The 22,922-nt window shown below is 37.2% G+C and overlaps 1 long non-coding RNA gene across 1 annotated transcript; it reads right to left on the reverse strand.

Annotated features, from left to right (window-relative positions):
* Nucleotides 1-12,147: 12,147 nt before the first annotated feature.
* LOC139036045 (uncharacterized) lies at nucleotides 12,148-20,517 on the reverse strand. Its single transcript, XR_011488743.1, has 4 exons — nucleotides 20,428-20,517; nucleotides 20,028-20,177; nucleotides 13,637-13,787; nucleotides 12,148-12,891 (listed from the first exon to the last, which is right to left on the reverse strand). It is a non-coding gene; the product is annotated as an uncharacterized lncRNA (long non-coding RNA).
* Between the last annotated feature and the right edge of the window lie 2,405 nt (nucleotides 20,518-22,922).

A 22,922-nucleotide genomic window follows, 5' to 3' on the forward strand; every position in this document is an offset into this window, starting at 1 on the left:
TGCATCCCCACACATTTTGATAAGCTGGATTTTCATTTTCATTTTGTTTGAAATATTTTAAAATTTCTTTTGAGATTTATTCTTTGACCCATATGTTATTTAGAAATATATTGTGTAATCTCCGTATATTTGGGGCTTTCCTCAAGTACAGCTGTCTTTCCCAAATGTCTTTTGTGTTATTGATTTCTAGTTTAATCCCATTGTGTCTAAGAGCAGGCATTTAATGATTTCTGTCCTTTTAACTGTGTTTTAAAAGTGTGTTTTATGGCCCAGAATATCATCTATCTTGGTGAACTTTCCATGTAAATTTGAGAAGGATGAGTATTTTTTTGTTGGATGAGGTAATATATACATGTTAATTATAATCCATTGATTGATAGTGTTGCTGAGTTCTGCTCTGTCTGAAATCAATATAGCTACTTTTGCTTTCTTCTGATTAGTGTTTTTATGGTATATTTTTCTCCATCTATTTACTATTAATTTATATTCATCTTTATATTAAATGTGGCTTTCTTATAGATAGCATATACAGGATCTTGTTTTTAGATCCACTCTGACAATCTCTATCTTTTGATTGCTGCATTTAGACATTCACTGTGATTACTGATAGAGTTGGATTAATATCTACCATGTCTATCATCATTTTCTAACAGTTGTCCTTGTTCCTATTTTTGTCTGATTCTGCTATGTGTTGATTCTTCTGGTTTTCCTTCGTGGTGCTTGATTTCCTACGTGTTTGGTGATTTTGAGTATGAGTTCAAATTTTTTGGAAATTTATCTGGGAACTTTTTAAGGCCTTGGTAAGCTTGGTATCCCTCAGAAAAGATATGAAGTTTCTGACTGCCTATGCTTATTACTAATGTTGGACCGCTTAAAAATAAATTCATGACTTAAAATTCCTTATGCATTCTAGATGATATATGACTGATTTGTAAAATTCATTGAGAAACTATTTGTACTTATGAATTCTTAAGAGAGCTAATTTTTTTAATTAGAGGATAATTGCTTTACAATGTGGTGTTGGTTTCTGCCATAAAACCACATGAATCAGCCATGGGTTTCCATATGTCCCCTCTGTCTTGAACCTCTCTCACCCCCTACCCTATTCCACCCCTCTAGGTTGTCACAGAGCACTGGGTTGATCTCTGTCTGTTATACCGCAACTACCCACTAGCTATCTGTTTTACATATGGTAATGTATATGTTTCAGTGCTATAAAGAGAGTTAATTTGTTTTTTTCCTCTGCCAGCACCAAGTGTCAATTCAGGCATTTTATATTTTTATCGTTAGCAGAAAAGATGTAGGTGGTGGTATTAGAAGTTGGAGGGGTGGGGTGAGGGTGGGGAGGTATGAGATTGTAGGAGACAGTGCTCATCTATATATTAATCAAGAATATGGCGCCATGTCTCTGCAGCTTGTATGGGAAAATCATCTGTAAGAGTTCCATATTGGCTTGGCTCTGGGCTTTATGTTTCTCATGACGTGAAATCTTGAAAACTGTAGTTCAAGATTACCTGAGTTTAACAAATATCTTCAAAGTAAAGCCAAGTTTTTGCTTCACATAATCCTTATCTCTTTATAGCATACTCACACATTCAACTGACGCTGTGTACACTGTATGCAGCATTTTTAGTTATTTTCAGGACAAGTTATGTTATGGTATCTAGGCTGCTCAACTGCTACAAAATTAATTCTCCTCATCCACTTTTTGTTGTTCTTTTAAATTCTCCTTTAATTTCTTTCACTGTTATGAGTGTATTCTTTATTGTTGTTGTTTTTGTTGTTATTGTTTTACTGTGATTTTAAGTGGGGTCCTACAAGAAAGGAAAGCAAATACGTGTGCTCAAACTCCTTAAGCTACAAATTATTAAAAGTCAAACTTTAGTTAGAAACTGTTTTTTTAAAGGGAAGACAGTAACTATTAAAATGAATATTTCTCATTATTTTGAAAGTGCAGTTTTAAGTAGATTAGTGATAAAGGTTTCTATATTGGACTGGATATATGAATGTTTAGAATATAACAGTCAACAGAATATAATAGTCAACATTATGCTACTGTGATTAGATATATGTATACAAGTATATACATAATTTGTTCTTTCAACAAATTAAAAAATCTTTTAAAGCATGTATTATATACTATATACCAAATGAAGATATTCATAGAAAGTATATTACTCAATATAAGAATTAGAATATTTTCATTTTAAATGTATTTAAAGAACTGAATGAAGCACAAGCTGAAATCAAGATTGCTGGGAGAAATATCAATAACGTCAGATATGCAGATGACACCACCCTTATGGCAGAAAGTGAAGAAGAACTAAAGAACCTCTTGATGAAAGTGAAAGAGGAGAGTGAAAAAGTTGGCTTAAAGCTCAATATTCAGAAAACTAAGATCATGGAATCTGGTCCCATCAGTTCATGGCAAATAGATGGGGAAACAGTGGTTGACTTTATTTTTGGGGCTCCAAAATCACTGCCGATGGTGACTGCAGTCATGAAATTAAAAGACATGTACTTCTTGGAAGGAAAGTTATGACCAACCTAGACAGCATATTAAAAAGCAGAGATATTACTTTGCCAACAAAGGTCCGTCTAGTCAAGGCTATGGTTTTTCCAGTGGTCATGTATGAATGTGAGAGTTGGACTGTGAAGAAAGCTGAGTGCCGAAGAATTGATGCTTTTGAACTGTGGTGTTGGAGGAGACTCTTGAGAGTCCCTTGGACTGCAAGGAGATCCAACCAGTCCATCCTGAAGGAGATCAGTCCTGGGTGTTCATTGGAAGGACGGATGCTGAAGTTGAAACTCCAATACTTTGGCCACCTGATGCGAAGAGCTGACTCATTTGAAAAGACCCTGATGCTGGGAAAGATTGAAGGCAGGAGGAGAAGGGGACGACAGAGGATGACATGGTTGGATGGCATCACCGACTCAATGGACATGAGTTTGGGTAAACTCCAGGAGTTGGTGATGGACAGGGAGGCCTGGTGTGCTGTGGTCCATGGGGTCTCAAAGAGTTGGACACAACTGAGCAACTGAACTGAACGGATGGATAATTTTCTATTTTTGAATATTGTGCATAATTATTATTTGAAGCTAGTTATATAAATACAGATTTTTTTTTACATGTATTAAGTCAAAATATCTGGAAATAATTTGAAATTTTGTTATTCTTTTATGAACACTGGTGTGAGAGAGATTTCCAGCTTCAGATTAGAACACATACATTAACATTTCATGAAGAAAGGGAAACTTGGATTGTATTTATGATGTAACAAATAGTAAAATACATACTAGATAAGAATAGTTCTCTGTGGGTTTGGCCCACATAGACACATTCCCTGGATAGCTGACAACTACTCTTTTGGAAATTGTGAATATTTTTTAAAAAATCATGTGTGTAGTGGGTTTTTTTGTTTTGTTTTGAGGGGCTTTTCTTTTTTTTTCTTTATTTTTTTTGCTACTATCAGCTCTAAAATAGCATTGGCTATAGCTATATCAACTGTCAGAATTGGTAGCCTTTTAGGAGACATTTACTAGATGGAGAAATTAGAAGGTTTTTTTTTTTGTCACACTGTGTAACATATGGGATCTTAGTCCTACAATCAGGGATCAAACCTATCCCTCCTGCAGGGGAAGCACAGAGTCTTAACCACTGGATCACCAAAGAAGTCCTGTAGAAGGTATTTATTTATTTATTACATTTAGAAACTCAGAGATGAGATTTTTGCAATGGAAGTTTAGGGGTTCTACCAACAGCAAGTTCTTTCCTTGGAATGACATTATAATACAGTATAGAATCTTGCCAAGGTTTCTTGGCTATTTCTCATAGAAACACTATGTAAATTTGGTAAGTTATGAAAGTAATCTGTAATGTGCTCCAGTTCATTATTATTTTTTGATTATTAAAATTAGCATCAAGCTATCATGCATACCTTCTTAGCAATGAATTTAAGTGAATAAATTGAAAATGTGATATATTTGCATGACCATACTAAAGCACAATCTTATAGAATGTAATTTCTTTATTAAAAGTAATAATAAGTTATAATCTACATATTAAAAGTATAGATGAACATTAGCTGTAGCTGCTTATTTCCTACCATATTATTGGTTTTTGGTGGTTTTATTTTCTCATGGAATAATACCAGTAAGTACACCCAATTTAAGAAACAAAGAAAGTGAAGTCCTACTGTTAAAAAAAAAATTATTAGCATAAAACAGCATGTCTTTTTATTTTACTTTAATGTTCAAAATAATTTCTTCATATTTAGAAAGATGACATCACATAGCATTATAAGACACCATGTTGCAGTTAATAAAAATTTATTAGTAGATTCAAGTTTAAGAATGATCTACATTTTTCTCTGTGGTATAGCAAGCACAAGGTTATCCTTATCAAAATATCACCCTTATTTATTTATATTTCTATGTAATTTCTTATGAGTAGGAGAAAGTTTGAATTGAGTTAAACCAGATATACAGTGGATTGCATTCAATCTCAGATATGCCCATGGGAATGCTTTGTTCTAAGTTTTCTCATAGAATTTTATAGTTTCACTGTTGTATGCTTACTATTTTTTTTTTCACTTTTGTACATTTCCATCAGATTGTAAGCTTCATGAAGGCAAGACCAAACTTGTCTGGTTCATGTTATATCCCCAGCACTTATCACAGAATTACTGTCTCTCAAAACAAGCTCTCAGTTAGTAGTTACTGAATGGATACTTGACTTAGCAAATTACTTCTTAAAATAAGAGGTTTTACTTTTTTTTTTTCTCTAGTGAATAAACTCAGAATATCTATTCCACACAGATGGCTAAGAAAAACAGAAAAACAATCAAGAGAAAATACAGGTATACGTGGTTTTCTAAGCTTCCAGGTACTTACACCCTCACCTGCAGAGTCTGGTATAATTTTTCGGCTCTAGGTGTGCTTACTCGACCTTGTTTTTGTAGTTGTGCTCGGCTGAGTCTCATGGCTACAGATGGCGCAAAGGGGCTAAAATGAAGCAGGAATTGGAAGAACAGAGGAGAAAAACTGGATTTTTGCCACCAACATTCATCCTTCACTTACCCTGAAGACCATTTTCTGAGACGGAGGCATGGTAGGTCTCCTTAGAAATAACTGACGAGATTAAGGAACAAAGAATACAAGCCAAATGTCCTGTAAATCGAGGAGCAAGGCTGTCTGATCCAAGCAGACACTGTTATGACATCCTGTACCTGGATTCATAAAATTCCCTATGGGAACCACATAATTCAGGCCAAGGATACCTCTGGAAACATTTGTCATTTGTTCAGCTTTCGAGAATGGCTTTGTGTTAGATTTGCAGTGAGTGGCATTGAATATTATAGTTTTGGTAAATGACCTAATTGTCGAGAGTAACATAATGTAAATTGCTTATTTCAAAATGACATTTTTCTGTGCCTTAGTAGCTTCTTAAACTTTCACCAATGTTAATAATTCAATTTGGAGACATGTCTGACTGGGAGAGAATTCTCTCTCCCATGAGTCACTTCAATCACCTTCCTAGTTGATGGAGCAAAAGTACCCATTTCAAAAGTGAGCATGGAAATGCAGAGTGAATGGAAGAACTGGACGAGGAAGTTGAAGACGATGCTAGTCTTCGCTCTGTCACTTAGTATCACTATGTGATACTGAGTTATAAATAGCTGTTCTGCTCCTCAGTGTCAGACTCTATTTATGATCCTTCCTACCTCACCTACTTCCTCAGAAATAAGATCATGAACATGACATCTCATTATACTCCAAGATGCAACATACTTAAGATGTTACACTTCAGCATCAAGGTTAAGTGTCAAAGAACTCAATAATGATGTCATTCAGAAACGGGATTTGGAAGGATAATGGCTATGAAAATAAGAAGGTGAGAGAATGATGGTTCAAAGGGAAGCAGTAGTACCTATAACAGTATAAGAGTCAGAAGTCCTAAACTGAAAATCTGCAACTAGGAGGAAACATGTTCCTCTGGCTAAGAACTACAGTATTATTTCTTAAATGAAGTCTGTTGTTGCTTAAGATTGTTAATGAGTGATTTACAAGCCCGGGAAGACTTATCCTAAAAGTCTTCATTGGTTGAATTTTCTATAATGATAATCAATTAAAAATATTTTTACTTGGGCCCTTGACTAAGACAGTCTTGTGGAGCCTAGATGCTGTAGCCAAAAAGAAAAAACAAACCATCCAAAGCTTCCCAGGGCCTTGGTTACAATGGACTTGTTTCTTCACATGGAAGATGAGACCCTCAAAGCAACAATGCCAAGTAACGGAATTAGGCTAAGATTTCTTAAGTGAAATAATACAATTTTAAGGGGGAAATTGATGGGAACTAGGCATGGGTTTATAATAAGCATTTTAACTAGGAAAGCATGGGGAAATCTCTTAAAACCTCATTTTCTTTTTTTTTTGTTTTAAGCATTTGACCACATACTTTTACCTTTATGATGTTGAAGATTACATAAGCTTAATTTTAGGCAATGCTGTAGCTTCAGTTTATAAGGAATTCAGATGATAGTCTGTTTCTCTTTTTTTCTCTAGTTTTTCTTCAAAGAAAGGAAAGAAGGATCATTAAAGCAAAAAATGGCTTCTATTTATCTCTTACATGACATGAATAAAACAGACCTACCTGGTAGGTCCTCAGGTAAGTGGTTCTGTGGTATATTTTTTAAGTGTTTTCCATATCACACCTACCAGTATTCCTCTTAGAATTATGCTTTAGACATTACTTGGGTTGCAAAAAGCCCTAATATACTTTTAAGAATCCCTCAAGTTCTTCCTTTCTTGATTTCCACTTCTTCCGCTCCTCTGCTATTAAAGCTATTCGAAGAGGTCTCAGTGAATAACCACTGCCATCTTCATATATTTTTGGCTGCCCACAAAATTTAAAATTCTCTTAAGCTCACACCAAAAAGCTAGGTCTTACTCATTTTGTGGCACTGAAAAATGATTACTAATATGGTAAATAAAAAAAGCAACTTCAAGGATTTTTGAGGAGGAATTTTCTTTATCTCTGAAGTTGTTTCCTGATAAAATAAGAATAATCCTCAAAAGAAGAATATTTTTTAAAAAAGAAAAAATATTGTGGTTTTATTAGAATTATGTTCCTTGAAATGTGCAATAATATTCTCATGGTCAAATGTTTATTTCAGTAACAAAAAATGAGGAATGTTGGCGTACTACTCTGCATTGTAAAGTGTGACAAGTTCAGAGTAAGCTAACTGGAAGCTTGGAAACCAAGGATGGATAGATCCTCAGATAGATTTTTCTATCAGTGAAGAATTGCATTTGGTTTCTAGTGACAGACTTGTGTGATTTAAATATATATGGTTATACATTTGTTAATCAAAGTGTAGAGCTAGGCAGTCCCTGAGTTCAGTAGCACATGAGTGTCAGGGATCCTGGGATAAATTGCTTAGCCTACTAGCAGCCCAAATGGCTGCTAGACCTCAGGACAGGACAACAGGTTTTTGAGAAAGAAGAAAGAAGGGGTTTTTGTCAGCTTAATAAACTTTTCCAGAGGTCTCATCCAACTGTATATTACATCTTCCTTATGAGATATACTTTCATCTTACTGTCTTCCCTATGAGCAGTTGAGACTGTAAGAGACAATCTCTTCCACGTCTCTCTCCCAGATTCTGGTGGATTTCTAGTAATTTTTATATTCTTTCTTTATAGATGCCTCACCCTGATCTCAGCCTTCATCTGTACATGGTGTTCTGCTTTTACCTTCACATGGTGTCTGACTCTACGCACATTGCTCCTTTTATGAGAACACCATTCATATTGGATTAGGGCCTAATGACTTCATCTTGACTTGATTACATCTCCAAAGACCCTTCCCAAATGAGACCATACTGGGAGTTAGAACCTCAACATATACTTTTGAGGGAACATAATTCAATATGTAACAGTGTGCAAATTACTTAATCAGAAAAATGAAACTGCAACCTCCACATTGCAACAAGCTTTTTTTTTTTCCTTCCTCCATTTTATGAAGAAATGATACACTATAGGGATGGGTATATAAGCATTTTAAGTGCCTACTAAGTAGCATACATTGGAAATACTGCTTTCAGTACATTATTATGAGAATATACGGTGAGTCTAGATTACAGGTGGGTTGCTCCTGACTCTGAAGATACAGATTTACTTCACGTTATAACAGTATGATTAACCAGTCACCTTAACAGCTCACTTTTCTCAAAACAGCACTTTCTTGAAATTTTTTTCATTCCCAAATATACTGAAAACTATATACTAAATCAATAGTACATTTCCAGAAAGAGACAGAATTGCCACTTAGTTAACACAATCATTTCTAATATCTTTTGCAACAAATTCAAATTGAGCACTATGTTTGGATTAAACAAAACATTGTTGCTTTGTGTTAGTATGCCAGGGGAGAAGATGTAGCATCTTTTGAATCTTTAGTCTCTTCTGTACATATTTCCATGTGTCTCCACATGTTCCATTGTTTTTAGGTTTAGCCTTTATTTTTGTCACAGTCTTAAGAAAAATTATTTTCCAAGGTTTAATTGTGCCACCAAAAAGACAGGTCAAGGTTTGAACTCTGGTACCTGTGAATAGGAGCTTATTTGGAGTAGGGTCTTTGTAGATGTAATCAACTTACAATAAAATCATAATGGAGGATGGATGCTCATCAAACGACTGATGTCTTCCTAAGAAGAGGGGAATTTGGACACAGAGGGTGAAGACCATGGGAAGACGGAGACAGAGACTAAAATGATGCATCTACAAGCCAAGGAATGCCAAGGATTACAGGGAATCTCCAGAAGCTAAGAGAGAGGCCTGGGACAGATACTCCCCTGGAGACTCCAGAAAGCTTGCCAAGACTTTTGGACTTGATTTTCGAACTTTGGCTTACAGAACTATGAGAGAATTAATGTCTGTTGTTTCAAACCACCCAGCTTGTGCTAGTTTGTTATGGCAGCCCTAGGAAACTAATGTGTCCAGTACATCCAATTGTGATGTCAGATTCCTGTCTGAAGATAAGCACCACCCGCCATCCCTGAAGCTCTGCCTGCCTCAGTGAGTAAAGTAAACTTCATCACAACCGGTGTTCAAACTTTTGTTTTACCTTCACACTGCTGTTTGTGTTTATTCACCCTGGTTATATAAACTTGTTTTCATTGTTCACTTGAGATACATATATATATTCCAGTCTATAAAAATTTTTTTGAGTATTTTGAATTGGAATGATATATCTTGTAATTTCTCTTTAAAATTAAGGAACTTTGCTTTCAATTTATGACTTTTCACTTTTAGGGCAAGGTTTCAGGAACAAAATTAAAGTAATTAAATGAGGCATAGAGTTTACTATTAATATATGATTCTGATGATCACCACCTGAATAAAGAAAAAAGATATTTCTAGCAAGAATGAGGTAAGTGGTCATGTTGGTTTCCTGGGAAAATATTAATGTATTCTTGGAAGCACCACTAATTATTCATAAATTTTAAAAATACCTGTATAAAGAGAGAGGAAGCACATGAATTTGTCAGGGAGAGAAAAGAGCAAAGCAGGAAATGAGGAAGATGTGACTTATGGAAAAGCAGCAGTAAGAGGCATGAAAATGAAGTGAAAGTCGCTCAGTCGTATCCGACTCTTTGCGACCCTATGGACTATACAGTCCAGTGAACTCTCCAGGCCAGAATACTGGAGTGGGTAGCCTTTCCCTTCTCCAGGGGATCGTCCCAACCCAGGGATCGAACCCAGGTCTCCAGCATTGCAGGCGGATTCTTTACCAGCTGAGCCACAGGGGAAGAAGAGGCATAGTGAGAAGTAACTGAGAAAGTGTATCTTTACCATCATTCCTGCTCTCTGACAACTTTAGTTTTCAGCTCTGCTTATCAGATTGTTGTATAATTTATCAGATTTATTTTTTAGGCTTTCATAATTTATTATTAAAAAAGAATTGCTAATCCCCTCACGTCTTTCGATTGTTTGTTCAGACATCACCTTGTCCGCTGGCCCACTGACCGCTCACCTTCTGTGACCTGACACCCTCCCCAGCCCCTGACTCCGGACCTCTCTTCTCCTGTTCTTCCTATTTATCTTATCGTCATGCTGACTGCTTTCCAGGGAGATTTGTAGTTTACTTACTTACTGTTTTTATTTCAGTCTACCTTCACCTCCTCCTCCCAAAACAGAAGCTCCTTGAATTCGCATATCTTAGTCACTGATGAATCCCAAAAGCCTAAGGCAGTGTCTGGTGTATAACAGATGCCCAATGGTTACTTCATTTTTTAAAATGAGCAAGTTTATTTCCTTTAAAATTAATAACCTGAACCTGTCGTGGCACTTACAGGACTGTGTTTTACTCGCTATATATATGTGTATGTGTGTGTGTGTACATGAGTAATGAGTAAAACACATACATAAGTGAAAGTGTCAGTCACTCAGTTGTGTCCAACTCTGCAACCCCAGGGACTGTAGCCCACCTGACCTCCCTGTCCATGGGATTCTCCAGGCAAGAACACTGGAGTGGGGTGCCATTCCCTTATCCACGGGATCTTCCCAACCCAGGGATCGAACCTGGGTCTGCTTCATTGCAGGCAGATTCTGCAACTATACATATGTATGTATATATATGTGTGTGTGTATATATATATATATATATACATATGCATATTGGACTAGGAGGTTGGTGGCGTGTGTGTGTGCTCATTTTATCACTTGACATGGGATTATGTGTTTAAAGAGGGGTTGTTGCTTGAGCTGATGCTTGCCTCCTGAAATGTCTCCATAACATAGTTTAGTAAGATGTTAACAAATCCCAGTGAAACACATCTGCTCTGCGGTTGTCTCCAACTCCTGGTCTCTTCAAACTTTTAAAACTGTCGTGGACTATTGGAAACATGACTGCATTTGAAATTAGTTCAGTCAAACAGTAGTTGCAGATGCATCATTAAGGGTTTAAAACCAAATTTTCAGCCAAAGAGAGTGGCTTGTAAATGTCTGGCCATTACTCCAGTGGTGCAGAAGGAAGTTTTCTGGCAGTGAGGGAAGTGGGGCTCCCTGCTTGCTGACACATAAATGACTAAATTCGAGAGTTTTCTTCATGTGTCTGCTCACCAGTGGCGGGGATGTGTAACTGGATGCTAGTATTGCAGTGCACTTATAGGTTAAAATCCAGGAGGTGATGAAAGACAATCTATGGTAATAGAATTGGAGGAGCTCAGGGGATTGGATCAACCAGGTACAGTCTTACTGCTCCCTCTTTTTCACTTATATAAGCATTTTTTCCCCTACAATCTAGAAAGTACAGTGCAGTGCTTTCCAATTTAATTGATGGCCCCATCTGGCATAAGTGATTCCACATGGTGGTTGACGAATGACTCTTGGGTTAGACCCTCCCCTTGTTCAAGAAATAGACAAATTAGCAGACTTTTCTTTCTTCTCCATAGAACTATCATTCGCACATCAATTTATCTATCTTAGATGAAATGTTAAATATTTTATAAACTGGTGAAACGTCTTGTTCTTGGTTTTAGGGGAAAGTGGAGTCTCATAAATAGAACTGTCTTACCTTCTCGGTCATGGGGTTGATGGATAGTTGAAGGGAAAGCAGCATCCTGGGTTTTTCAGAGGCATGTCTCTGCTTAGATCAGATTATATGGTGACTTGCAGTGTAACTATACTAGTATCTCTTTACACAAGAAAAATTTATTTTAAATAACAGTATCAATTTGGGGTTGCTCAAGGGAGTTAGTAGAAAGGCTTAGAACATGGCAGTAGTAATATATACTCACAAGGTCAAAAATTCTCAGCTTGAGAATGGTTCAGTGTGCTCATTCATCACTTTCCAGTTTTGCTCATGTAAAAGAAACATACCCAACCAGTTGTAAGTTTAAACTACTGTACTAGCATGATCAGGCTTTAAAAAAAGTATCAAATCCCAATTTACTATTGTCAATTCACATAAAGATATATATCTTTATGTTGTAGATATTTCTGATTGTGTTGTTCCCAAAACTCAAGGACAGAAACAAACTGAATGGCAACTAGTGTCAATCTTGCATGTATATAACAAATGTCACCTAAAAATTATAATGCACTATATATAATTGCCCAGTTAATTTTATATAAAAACACTGATTAAAATAATCTGAATTTACCAAGAATTTGACAAAGACAACTGAGAGGAAACAAAGTTAAAGGTTTCTTTAATCTACTGGGTAGGCTAGACTGGAGAGATGGCTTTTACAAGATTCTTAGGAAAATTCACAGTTGAGGATTCATAGCTGTGATGCTCAGATGAGGACAGCTGATACGCACGCGTGTTACTGAAGCCGAGTGGTGGGAGGATATACCGCATCCAAGCCGTTTCCACGAGTGCACAGGCTCTAGCTTTTCTGGCTTGTTTTCTCAAGACTGGAGAAGACATCACACATTCTTCGGAAGTTGAGTCCAAACCAAAACTCCATTAGATCTCCTGTCCTGCCTCTGTGTGGTCTGGGTGACCCACTTTAGCTTGACAGAGCTCTGGGAAATTTGAGATGTCTACATCCAGTTTAAGGGTTCCTCCTGGGTGGTCCTTAGCAGTTAATAGAATTTGATTCTGGGGCCATCATGTGAGATTCAGAGAAGTCCAAGAATCTGGGCCTGGACAAGATCCAGTCTGTTAAGAATGGTGATTACTCCCGAGCATTTCAATATATAAATTGGCAGAACTAGAGCTGTTCTGGGAGAATGTACAGATAACATCAGACACACCTCACCAGCCATCTGCAGCCATCCTGCTTAGCATCTTCCAAGGCAGAACTCAAGGCACCATGTTTTCAGATTGACCAATAACTAGGCATTAAGGCCACTATTCAGAACTTTCCAGAAATGGCTTTATGACTAGAAAGACACAAAGACATTTGCTTTAATCTATTTAGATTCAATGATTTCTCTAAATAATATGAATCTTTTTATTGAGTGTAATTGCTTTACAATGTTATGCTTCTGCTGAACAGTTAAGCAAATCAGTTATATGTACACCTCCACGCCCTCCCTCTTGAGCCCGCCTCCCACCCCAACCTCCATCCTACCTCACCCCCATCCCGCCCCTCTAGGTCATCCCAGAGACCAAGCTGAGCGCCCTGTGCATACAAGCAGCTTCCCATGAGCTATCTATTTTACTCATGGTAGTGTATATATGTCAATTCTTAATTACATGTGCATTAATAAAAGTATGGGGATGTGGCCAATCTAGAAACCATTTATATTTTACTATTAAAAAATAATGAGTTGTGGAAAGAGCATGTGCTTTGGAGACACCCAGGCCTGAATTTGAATACTCACTCCCCATTTACTGTCTGAGAAACTTGGGGTATTATCCCAAGAGCAGAAAATATCAAGGATTATTCAAAAAGTGTTCAGGTATATTTGTATGTGTCAGTCTTTTAAGAAAACCAACAATGCTTCAATTGTAAAACCTGCTTAAAATTGCAGGCTGCCTCTGGTATCTGCATGGCAATCAACAGCATGTAATATAAATGTATATTTTACATATTTACCTTGCTTCCTCCCTGTCTCCCCTTCCACTTTATCCCTAAAAGTAAAATTTGATTATTTCAGGAATTTATTGTCTGATTTTGTTTACCATTGTATCCTCAGGAACTGCAATAGAAACTGGTGCATAGCATCAGCTGAAGTATTCTGATGGTGGCAGAAGTGGCCAAGGCCTGACGGGTCCTTTCTGCAAATGGTGCTCTGGGAGTCAGTGCTTCAGGCCCACTTAGAGCTCTCCTGCCCTGCAAAAATTTGGTAAGTACCAATTAATCTTTTTCTGTTTAAAACTGCTTAAGTTAGGTTCATTTTTCTGAGATTGGACCATGATTATAATTTAGTAAAGTGATTATTCAGAAATAGCAGTTCTGTGAAATTCCGAGTATAAAGGCAGAAGGGTGGGGATTACTTTGTTCTTCATTTCAGATCTAAAGAGAACATTGAGAATCTAATATAACTCTATGGCAGACTGGGGGAGACACAAGAGCCTAGGGTTCGACTTCAGTTTGTTAAATATAAAGGTCACAAATGAGTAACTAGCTGGCAGCTGACAGACAAGCCAAGGAGAGAGGCTGTTGTTTAGTTGTGAAGTTGTGTCTGACTCTTTGTGACCCCATGGACTGTAGCCTGCCGGGCTCTTTTCCCCATGGGATTCTCCAGGCATGAACACTGGAATGGGTTGCAATTTCCTTCTCCAGGGGCTTTTCCCCACCCAGGGATCAAACCTGCATCTTCTGCACTGGAAGGTGGATTCTTTAGCACCCAGCCACTAGGGAAACCTAAGGAGAGGGGAGGCAGGGGCTCTTGTGCTTGGAAGTCCCGAGTCAAGACAGACCCCCGAGTGAGCCAACCCGCACCATGCATGGGCCGTGCACGAGGAGGAGTCTGCGTGGGATCATCTGTGGGTTCGGGACTCTCGGAAGGGGAAGTGTGATCTCAAGGAGATTTCCTGAAGAGGCCCAGACCCTGAAGCATTCTCAGTGACTACAGGAGGAGTACTAACCAGCCAAACTGGTAAGCAAACCACCTCTTCCATAGAGATGGAGATTTCTGAAGAACCTAAGAAATAGTCTTGAGAGTCAGCTCTGTCTGCAGCACACAGGGGTTACCGTACCAGCTCCGAATCACACAAAAATTGTCTTGTTCTCTTTGCTTCCTTCTGCTCCTGATGGCTGCCAACAAATAGCTGCCTCACCCATTTACTAAATACGGTTTGTGCCTCATCTCTCTTCTCTTCTGCATGACAGGCCCTAACAAGGGGATTCAGTTTTTATTTCTGAATGGGAATAGACTTTCTGAGGGAGCTATACTTGGAGACTCAAGGTAACAAGGGAATTTATTATTCACGGTGACAAATGTTTTGTAATGGCATACCATTATAACTATTCAGAGTTAAGAGATCCCTTTTCTACTATTATTGAATTATACTGAAAGTCAAGTGAGATTTGAGAAGCAAGAAAAAGAAGCCTGGTTAAGGGAATAGAAAGGAGAAAAATATGCAAGAATGGGGGTGAGATATGAGATCTAATTAGAGGTGTGATTAAAATAGTCATTAAACAATAATAAAAAAGTATGTGTGAAGATAGTCCTGTGCAACAAATCTGAAAACCTTAGACATAGATGACATTGATGCTTTTCTAACAATTTAAATTTCTAAAATCATCGTAAAAAATTTTTGAAAATAATCAAAGTGATTGAGAAGGTTAAAAATCTGCCATTAATAAAAGCCACTAAGACCATTGATTTTCACAGCTGGATTACATCAAATCTTCATAAAAAACAGATAATTCCTATGTTATTTAAGTTACTACAATCCACTGGAAAAAATTCTTAATATGAAACCTTATGAAGTTAGCATATAAAAACAAAAATGTAGCCCAAACTCCTATGTAAATACAGATAGAGAGATCTTTGTAAAATAAGAGATAGTTGTAATATCCAGAAGTCCATCAGTATAATGACTTACATCAACCTATTTAAAAAGTCATACGGTAATACCAGTATCTTATGAAAGTATTATATTAATTAATAGGAATAAAGTATGACAAAAGAATGAACCTATGACAAAATAATAAACCTAAAATTAAACGAATCATGAAGTTAGAAAATTCTCATTGCAGTTAATATGAAAAATTGGATGTAGATTTGTACTGCTGCTATTGCTTTGGAATGATAATTAAAAATATATTAGTATAAACATTAGAAAATAGATTTTTTCTAATGACAATATTAATCTAGAAACTCAGATTCTAGTTAAAATCAGATTCAATGAAAAACAATGGAGAATTTAAGATAAAAACAAAACATATTAAGACCAAAAGCATTTGTTTATATTATCTGTAAGCAAATGGCAATGAAAATGGAAAGATACTCATTTATAATAAAGAGTATAATATTTTTATAGATAATTTCAAAAAAGAAAACAAAGGACATATATTTTAAAAATCTATGAATCTTATTCATAGACTACTAAAAGATATAAAACAATATATAAACTATGGAAAAATACACTGTGATCTTTGATGGGAAGAATTAATGTAGTACAGATGCCAATTCAAAATTATTTAATAAATTTGAGGCACTAATAAATAGAACTTCATCAAGGTTGGTTTTAGAAATGGATACAATGATATAAAACTCCACTTGGAAGAATATATGCCTCAAACAGCCAAGAAAAGTTAGATATAGGAGAGTCAGAAGCTGTGAAATATGCTTTATACAGCAGACTATAAAGTCGCTATAACAACATCAATATGGTATCCATAAAAAATAGATAATCTAGAAAATAAATGTGTGTATATGAAACTTTCATATATGGTAACATTAGCTACTCTGTGGGAAAAGAAAGACTTATTTATTAAATAGAGATGACAATTAGCTGTTTAACCAGAGGAAACTAAGTTGGGTCCACTCATATGTGGGAGAATTAATACAGTAAAATGCCAGGGGTCCACTGTTATGTGCTGTTCAAGGCTGTAGCCAGAGGTACAAGTGTTATTTACATTTAAATGGAAATTAATCTAAATTAAATTAAAAATTGTTTCTCAGCAGCTTTAGTCATATTTTAAAGTGGGGCTAGTGTTTATTTAGTGTAGATTACAGAAAGTTTCCATCTTTGTAAAATATTTTGTGGATAGCAGAGATTTCTCTCTTTTTCCATATAATGCTTAAGTTCGGTTCAGTCGCTTAGTTGTGTCCAGCTCTTTGGGATCCCATGGACTGCAGCACGCCAGGCCTCCCTGTCCACCAACACCCGAAGTTTACTCAGACCCATGTCCATTGAGTCTGTGATGCCATCCAACCATCTAATCCTCTGTCGTCCCCTTCTCCTCCCGCCTTCAAACTCTCCCAGCATCAGGGTCTTTTCAAATGAGTCAGTTCTTCACATCATGTGGCCAAAGTATTGGAGTTTCAGCTACAGCATCAGTCCTTCCAATGAATATTCAGGACTGATTTCCTCTAGGATGGACTGGTTTGATCTCCTTGCAGTCCAAGGGACTCTTAAGAGCCTTCTCCAACACCACAGTTCAAAAGCATCAATTCTTCAGCTCATCTTTCTTTAGAGTCTGTCACATCCACACGACTACTGGAAAAACCATAGCTTTGACTAGACGGACCTTTGTTGGCAAAGTAATGTCTCTGCTTTTTAATATGCTGTCTAGGTTGGTTATAATGTTTCTTCCAAGGAGCAAGGGTCTTTTAATTTCATGGCTGCAGTCACCATCTGCAGTGATTTTTGAGCCCCCCCCCCCCAAAAAAAAGTCTCTCACTGTTTCCCCATTTATTTGCTATGAAGTGATGGGACCAGATGCCATGACCTTAGTTTTCTGAATGTTGAGTTTTAAGCCAACTTTTTCACTCTCCTCTTTCACTTTCATCAAGAGGCTCTTTAGTGCTTCTTTGCTTTCTGCCATAAGGATGCTGTCATCTGCATATCTGACATTACTGATATTTCTCCCAGCAATCTTGATTCCAATTTGTACTTCACCCAGCCCAGCGTTTCTCATGATGTACTCTGCATAGAAGTTAAATAAGCAGGGTGACAATATACAGCCTTGACGTACTCCTTTTCCTATTTGGAACCAGTCTGTTGTTCCATGTCCAGTTCTAACTGTTGCTTCCTGACCTGCATACAGATTTCTCAAGAGGCAGGTCAGATTGCCTGGTATTCCCATCTCTTTCAGAATTTTCCACAGTTTGTTGTCATCCACACAGTATATTATTTATAAATTGGGCTTCCCTGGTAACTCAGCAGAAGACATGGGTTCAATCTCTGGGTGGGGAAGATCCCCTGGAGAAGGAAATGGCAACCCACTTCAGTATTCTTGCCTGGAGAATCACATGGACAGCAGAGCCTGGTGGGCTACAGTCCATAGGGTCACAAAGAGTCAGACATGACTTGGCCACTAAATAACAACAGTTCATAAACATTCACATAAAGATAAACAAAAATATGAATATATGTGTACATGTACATTTAGTAGTTCCCTATTAATTTAAAATTTAAAAATAGAAGAAAATCATCAAGGCTACATATATAATATAGGGATTAAGGGGAAATTTTATAACATTACAGAAGCCCAGAAAAAATAAATTAGATGCATATGCCATTAAAATTATAACTTTTGTACACACACTGATATCAGTATCAGTTAGGGTTCTTGGTTGGAACCAACATGTTCAGAAAATCGATTTGGAAGGGAAAATGCCCAAACTCTACTGAGGAACTACTTTTGAAAAGATCCCTCTGCTGCCTCCATAGGACATTGAAGCCACGTTCACTGTCTTGCTTTCATCATTTCCACCTTAGAGTTATGTGCAGGTGAATTTGGTAGGGGCATGTTCTTGTACCCTAGCTGCAAGGGAACCTGGGAAAGTGAGTTTCTGCTTTCTAGTTTAGGAGACAGATCGCATGAGTAGAAAATTATCCACATACAGAAAGAGTGGTCAGTAGATCTCAGAACCGCCACAGACATGACAAACGTTCACTACACTAACAAAGTCAGCAGACAGATAATAAGAATTGCAGGGGGGAAAAAAAGGTTGCTGCACAATGATGATGAGTGTTTAACGTCTATAATATAGGAAGAGTCCTTACACACTGTAAAGAAAAGGACAAGGTACTCAATAGAAAATTACATCAAGGATATGAATAGCGAATTCACAAAAGAGTAAACTCAAATTTCCTGTACTTAAAATAACAATGTAATATTTATCACTTTACCATCACCAACTGAAAAAATTTTTAAATTTCAATAAACCTATTGCTGGTCAGTATAAAGGAAATGATACATTCTGTGCTACTGGAATGATAAATAATCCCCATCATTGTGGAGAACAATTTAACAGTGCCTTTAAAAATGTAAATAACCACAGCCTAGAAGCAACAACATTCTTCAGAAGTAAAAACACCACAGTATAAAAATATACATATGAGAATGTTCACTGTCTTTTTTTTTTTTTAAGAGACAAAAATCTGAAAGAATGAATGACCTTCAACTGAGAAAAAATTATGATACAGTCACACTATGGGCTATTGAGAAGCAATTAGAAATCACTAGTAAGACCTATGCCATTTGTCTTGGAGTAATTATGACAACAAGTCGTTGAGTGAGAAAAGCAAGATGCAGAGAAACAATCAGAACAACACACAACATACACTATAAAAAATGGCAGGCACTGAATTTTTTAGAAGAATCCTCAAGGGGGAGGGTGAATTGATGAAGGTGAAGAAAGGGAACAGAGAAATAGCAAAGCAAACGGAAACAAACCTTGCAAATTAAAAACATAACCAAAAATCTCATTTCCTTTACTTACCTGAGTTACATATATACTTGCTTAACTGTTTCTTAAAACAGTTAAGTGTTGGTCTCTAGACTTTAGAAATGTCTAAAATATATTCTTAGGTGAAAAATTATTCAACAGAGTAATATGTAGAGAATGAGTGCATTAAAAAAAAAGGTGTGTGTGTGTTTGTATATGTTTTTACCAAAAACATAATACACACCTGTTTATTAATTCTGGTTTCATCAAAAAGGGTAGATTTGCAAAGCAAAGGATGGTTACTTATTATACTAATCCAGTTAATTTCAAAATTTACAATGCATTAAAAAACAAAAATTTAAAAATATGTTAACATTCTAGAATATACTCTAAAGGGAATAAGCTGTATTATGATTCAGGGAATAATTGGAGACCACTGATTGAGAGGGGGCCTTTGGGAGAGCCTCTCTGAGGACAGTGTCTGAGCTGAGACCTGAACGATAACAATGAGCTTTATTGTGGAGAACTGGACAAAGAATTTTCTGAGTCCACAGGCCTGATAGTTCATCTGAAGGGCAGAAAGGAAGCCAGCCGCCTGCTGTGTCAGGGACAAGTGGATAGGTTTGTGTGGGCTAAGGTCAGAGAGGCAGGGACTTGTAGACCGTCACTAGTAATAGTCAGGGTTAAACCACTTCTGGGAGCAAATAGGCTAAAGTACTTACAATTTAAAACCTTTTCAACAACTTCAAATTGGAGAGACTCCAGCCCTTGATCACTAGACTCAAAGTTCAGGTGAGTTTGAACTTGGATGGTGCATCTCACGTTGCAGATTGCTTCCAACCACAGGCAGTAGGACCTTGTCTCAGTCCATGCTGAAATAGAACAGAAACAAAAGCATAAACTAAAACAAACTTCTCCTCTCCACAGGTTGATAAAGAAGCACTGTTATAAGCCCTGGAAGATGTTTGGTTGCTATTCTCAAAGAAGTAGGAAACAATTTAAACATTTTAAAAAGAAATGAGTGTTTGTATATATTTTACAGAAGAATTCTCTAGTTTAAAACCAGAATTATCCCAGCTTTCATGGTTAGTTATGGATTGGAAACAATTAATTAAGAGTTACACAGGAAGTTGGAGACTGCTGTGATGTTGCAGGTGGGAGATGGTGGTGTCTGGGACCACATGGTGGCAGCTGGACTGGAGGACAGAAAAGGAAGAGTCTGGAGGAATCATCAGTGATTTCCGGTTTCCTTCCCTTTTCTTCTTTCTTTTTGACATAAGAACTGGTACATTATGATGACATCTATGGAGATGGGGATAATGGGAAAAGAAAAAAATCAAAGGCAAAAATCAAGATTTCTGTCTTAGTCAAATTTAAGTTTGAAATGTGTATTACAAAACAAAGTTCATAAGAGAGGTGTGTGTGGACTAGAGGCATAATTGGGGGAGTTATTGACACACAGATAAAGTGTGTACAATCATCCTGGTTTGCCCAGGACTGTCCTTGTTGTCGTGCTAAAAGTTCTAAGATTTGGGGGTCCTCTTACTCCTTGGAAGACTGGAGAAGCTACCTTGGAAGACTGGGGTGACTGGGGTACCATCTCCCCATGGTGTAGATGGTATTTACACTGTGAAATTGGAAGAGCTACCAAGGAAATCAAACACAAGGATCGCACCAGGCAAGTATTAAGAGGAAAGAGAATCTTAGAAGAGCTAAGCACTGAGGTAGGTAAGGGCAAGACAGAGAAGCCTCAAATATCAGTAAACCAGAGGAAGAGAGAATGTTGGCCATAGAACGCTAGTGGATGTCAAGAGGATGGAATAGCAGATTTGGCAAGATGATGGTCTTTAGTGACTCTAACAAGAATAGATTCTTGGGAGTGATGGGAAAAAACTTACAGTGTCATTAAGTTGAAAAGTGAATGACAGGATGTGAATTGCTAAGTACTAAGAAAGTCATCCTGAGTAGTTTTGCAATGAAGGGGAACAGAGAAATGGGCAGTAGTTAGAAAAGTTTAGAAAGAGTATAAAGATGTTTATGATTTTATTTGAGGAAGTAAAACTCCTATGTAAGTGCAGTCAGATTGCCAGGCAATTCTGTATGAAAGTTTTAAGTATCTGTATGAAATGTTAAATATCTGTATGTTTTTGTTGTTCAGTCGCTAAGTCCTAACTCTTTGTAACCCCATGGGCTGCAGCACACCAGACCTCCCTGTCAATATCTGTATAAAAATTTTAGCGCAAATGTGAAGTGGTTTTATTTCTCCTAATTGTTAATCTACAATTACATTTAGCTTCTCAGATGCTGGCATGAAAAAAGTTTTTAAATGCTTTCAGCCAATGTTTACATTTTTCAAGGGGAAGATGCTAGAGAAAAAAAGGCAAAGAAGATAAAATACTTAAAAGGGAATAATTTAAACTAGGAAACATGGATTAAAAGCCTGGTTAAAGGGGGAAAAGGAGACATATGTAGGTTGGAAGAGAGTGAAAAGTGAAGTCAATGGTTTGATGTTTCATTGAAGTTAAAGAATTCTTGCAAAATGAGTACCTGAGACTGAAAACTGAATGAACGCAGGTGGCAGCCGGAGAAGGAAGTGACTGGTTTTAAGACTTCAGGTATTGTGAGCTACTGCTGATACAACCAGCATCACTGGCTGGGAGGGGGCGGAGGAACAGGTGACGGAAGGTAAGGAAGGGGCTGACAGGCAGAGGAAATAGTTCATCCACATGCTCCTAAAGTTACCAAAAATGATGGCATGAATCAAGATGGAGAAGAAGAGAATGAGTCAACAGTAAATTTAAGGGAGTAACTGGGTCAAAATGTGAGAATAAGGAGATGCAGCGGGTGGTTTGGTCTGGTGGTACAAGCCGCATGTGGGACGGGAGTGATGAGCAGCCAGTGCCTTACCTGGTCCTGTGCTACGTGCCGTATAACAGGAAAAACCAAAACAGAACTCCTCTGTGTCAGACAAGGAAAACGGTAGCATCAGGACCGAAGGTAAGGAGTTAAAGACGACATCCAGTGAAGAGTTGGAATTGATACGGATCCTCAGGATAACATATTCTTAGGATTGGCTGCCTAATTTTTCAGGGCCCAAGGCAAAATGGAAATGCAGGACATCATATTGAAGAATCACACACACATACACACACTCCTATGAATACTATTCAGCCATGAGAAAACAGGAGATCATGGTATGTGTGACAATACAGATGGACCTTTAGGTTTTATGCTAAGTGAAAGAGCCAAGCAGAGACAAATACTGCTCTGTGTGATATGATATATATATGTGGAATTAAAAAACAAAACAGTAAAACTCATACAAATAGAGAATTGAAAAGGAGCAGCCAAAATGGGAAGAGCTTGGTAAAAGGGTGTAAACTTTCAGCTGTTGGGTAAATAAAGTCTGAAGATCTAAAGTAAAGCAGGGTGACTGTAGTTAACACTGTAAGGTATGGTTTTGAATACTTAGCATTCTCAGTCATCTTTCATGTTGCTACTTTCTAAAGAGGAAAGACACTTCATTCTTTAGGAAGTTTCTAGACATGGATTTTTGCCATGTTGATGTTTGTACTGGATGAAGTAGAAGCCTCAGGGCATGAGATGACTTCTGCTTC

Source organism: Odocoileus virginianus, chromosome 1, assembly GCF_023699985.2.
Source record: "Odocoileus virginianus isolate 20LAN1187 ecotype Illinois chromosome 1, Ovbor_1.2, whole genome shotgun sequence".
Classification (NCBI taxonomy): Eukaryota; Metazoa; Chordata; class Mammalia; order Artiodactyla; family Cervidae; genus Odocoileus; species Odocoileus virginianus.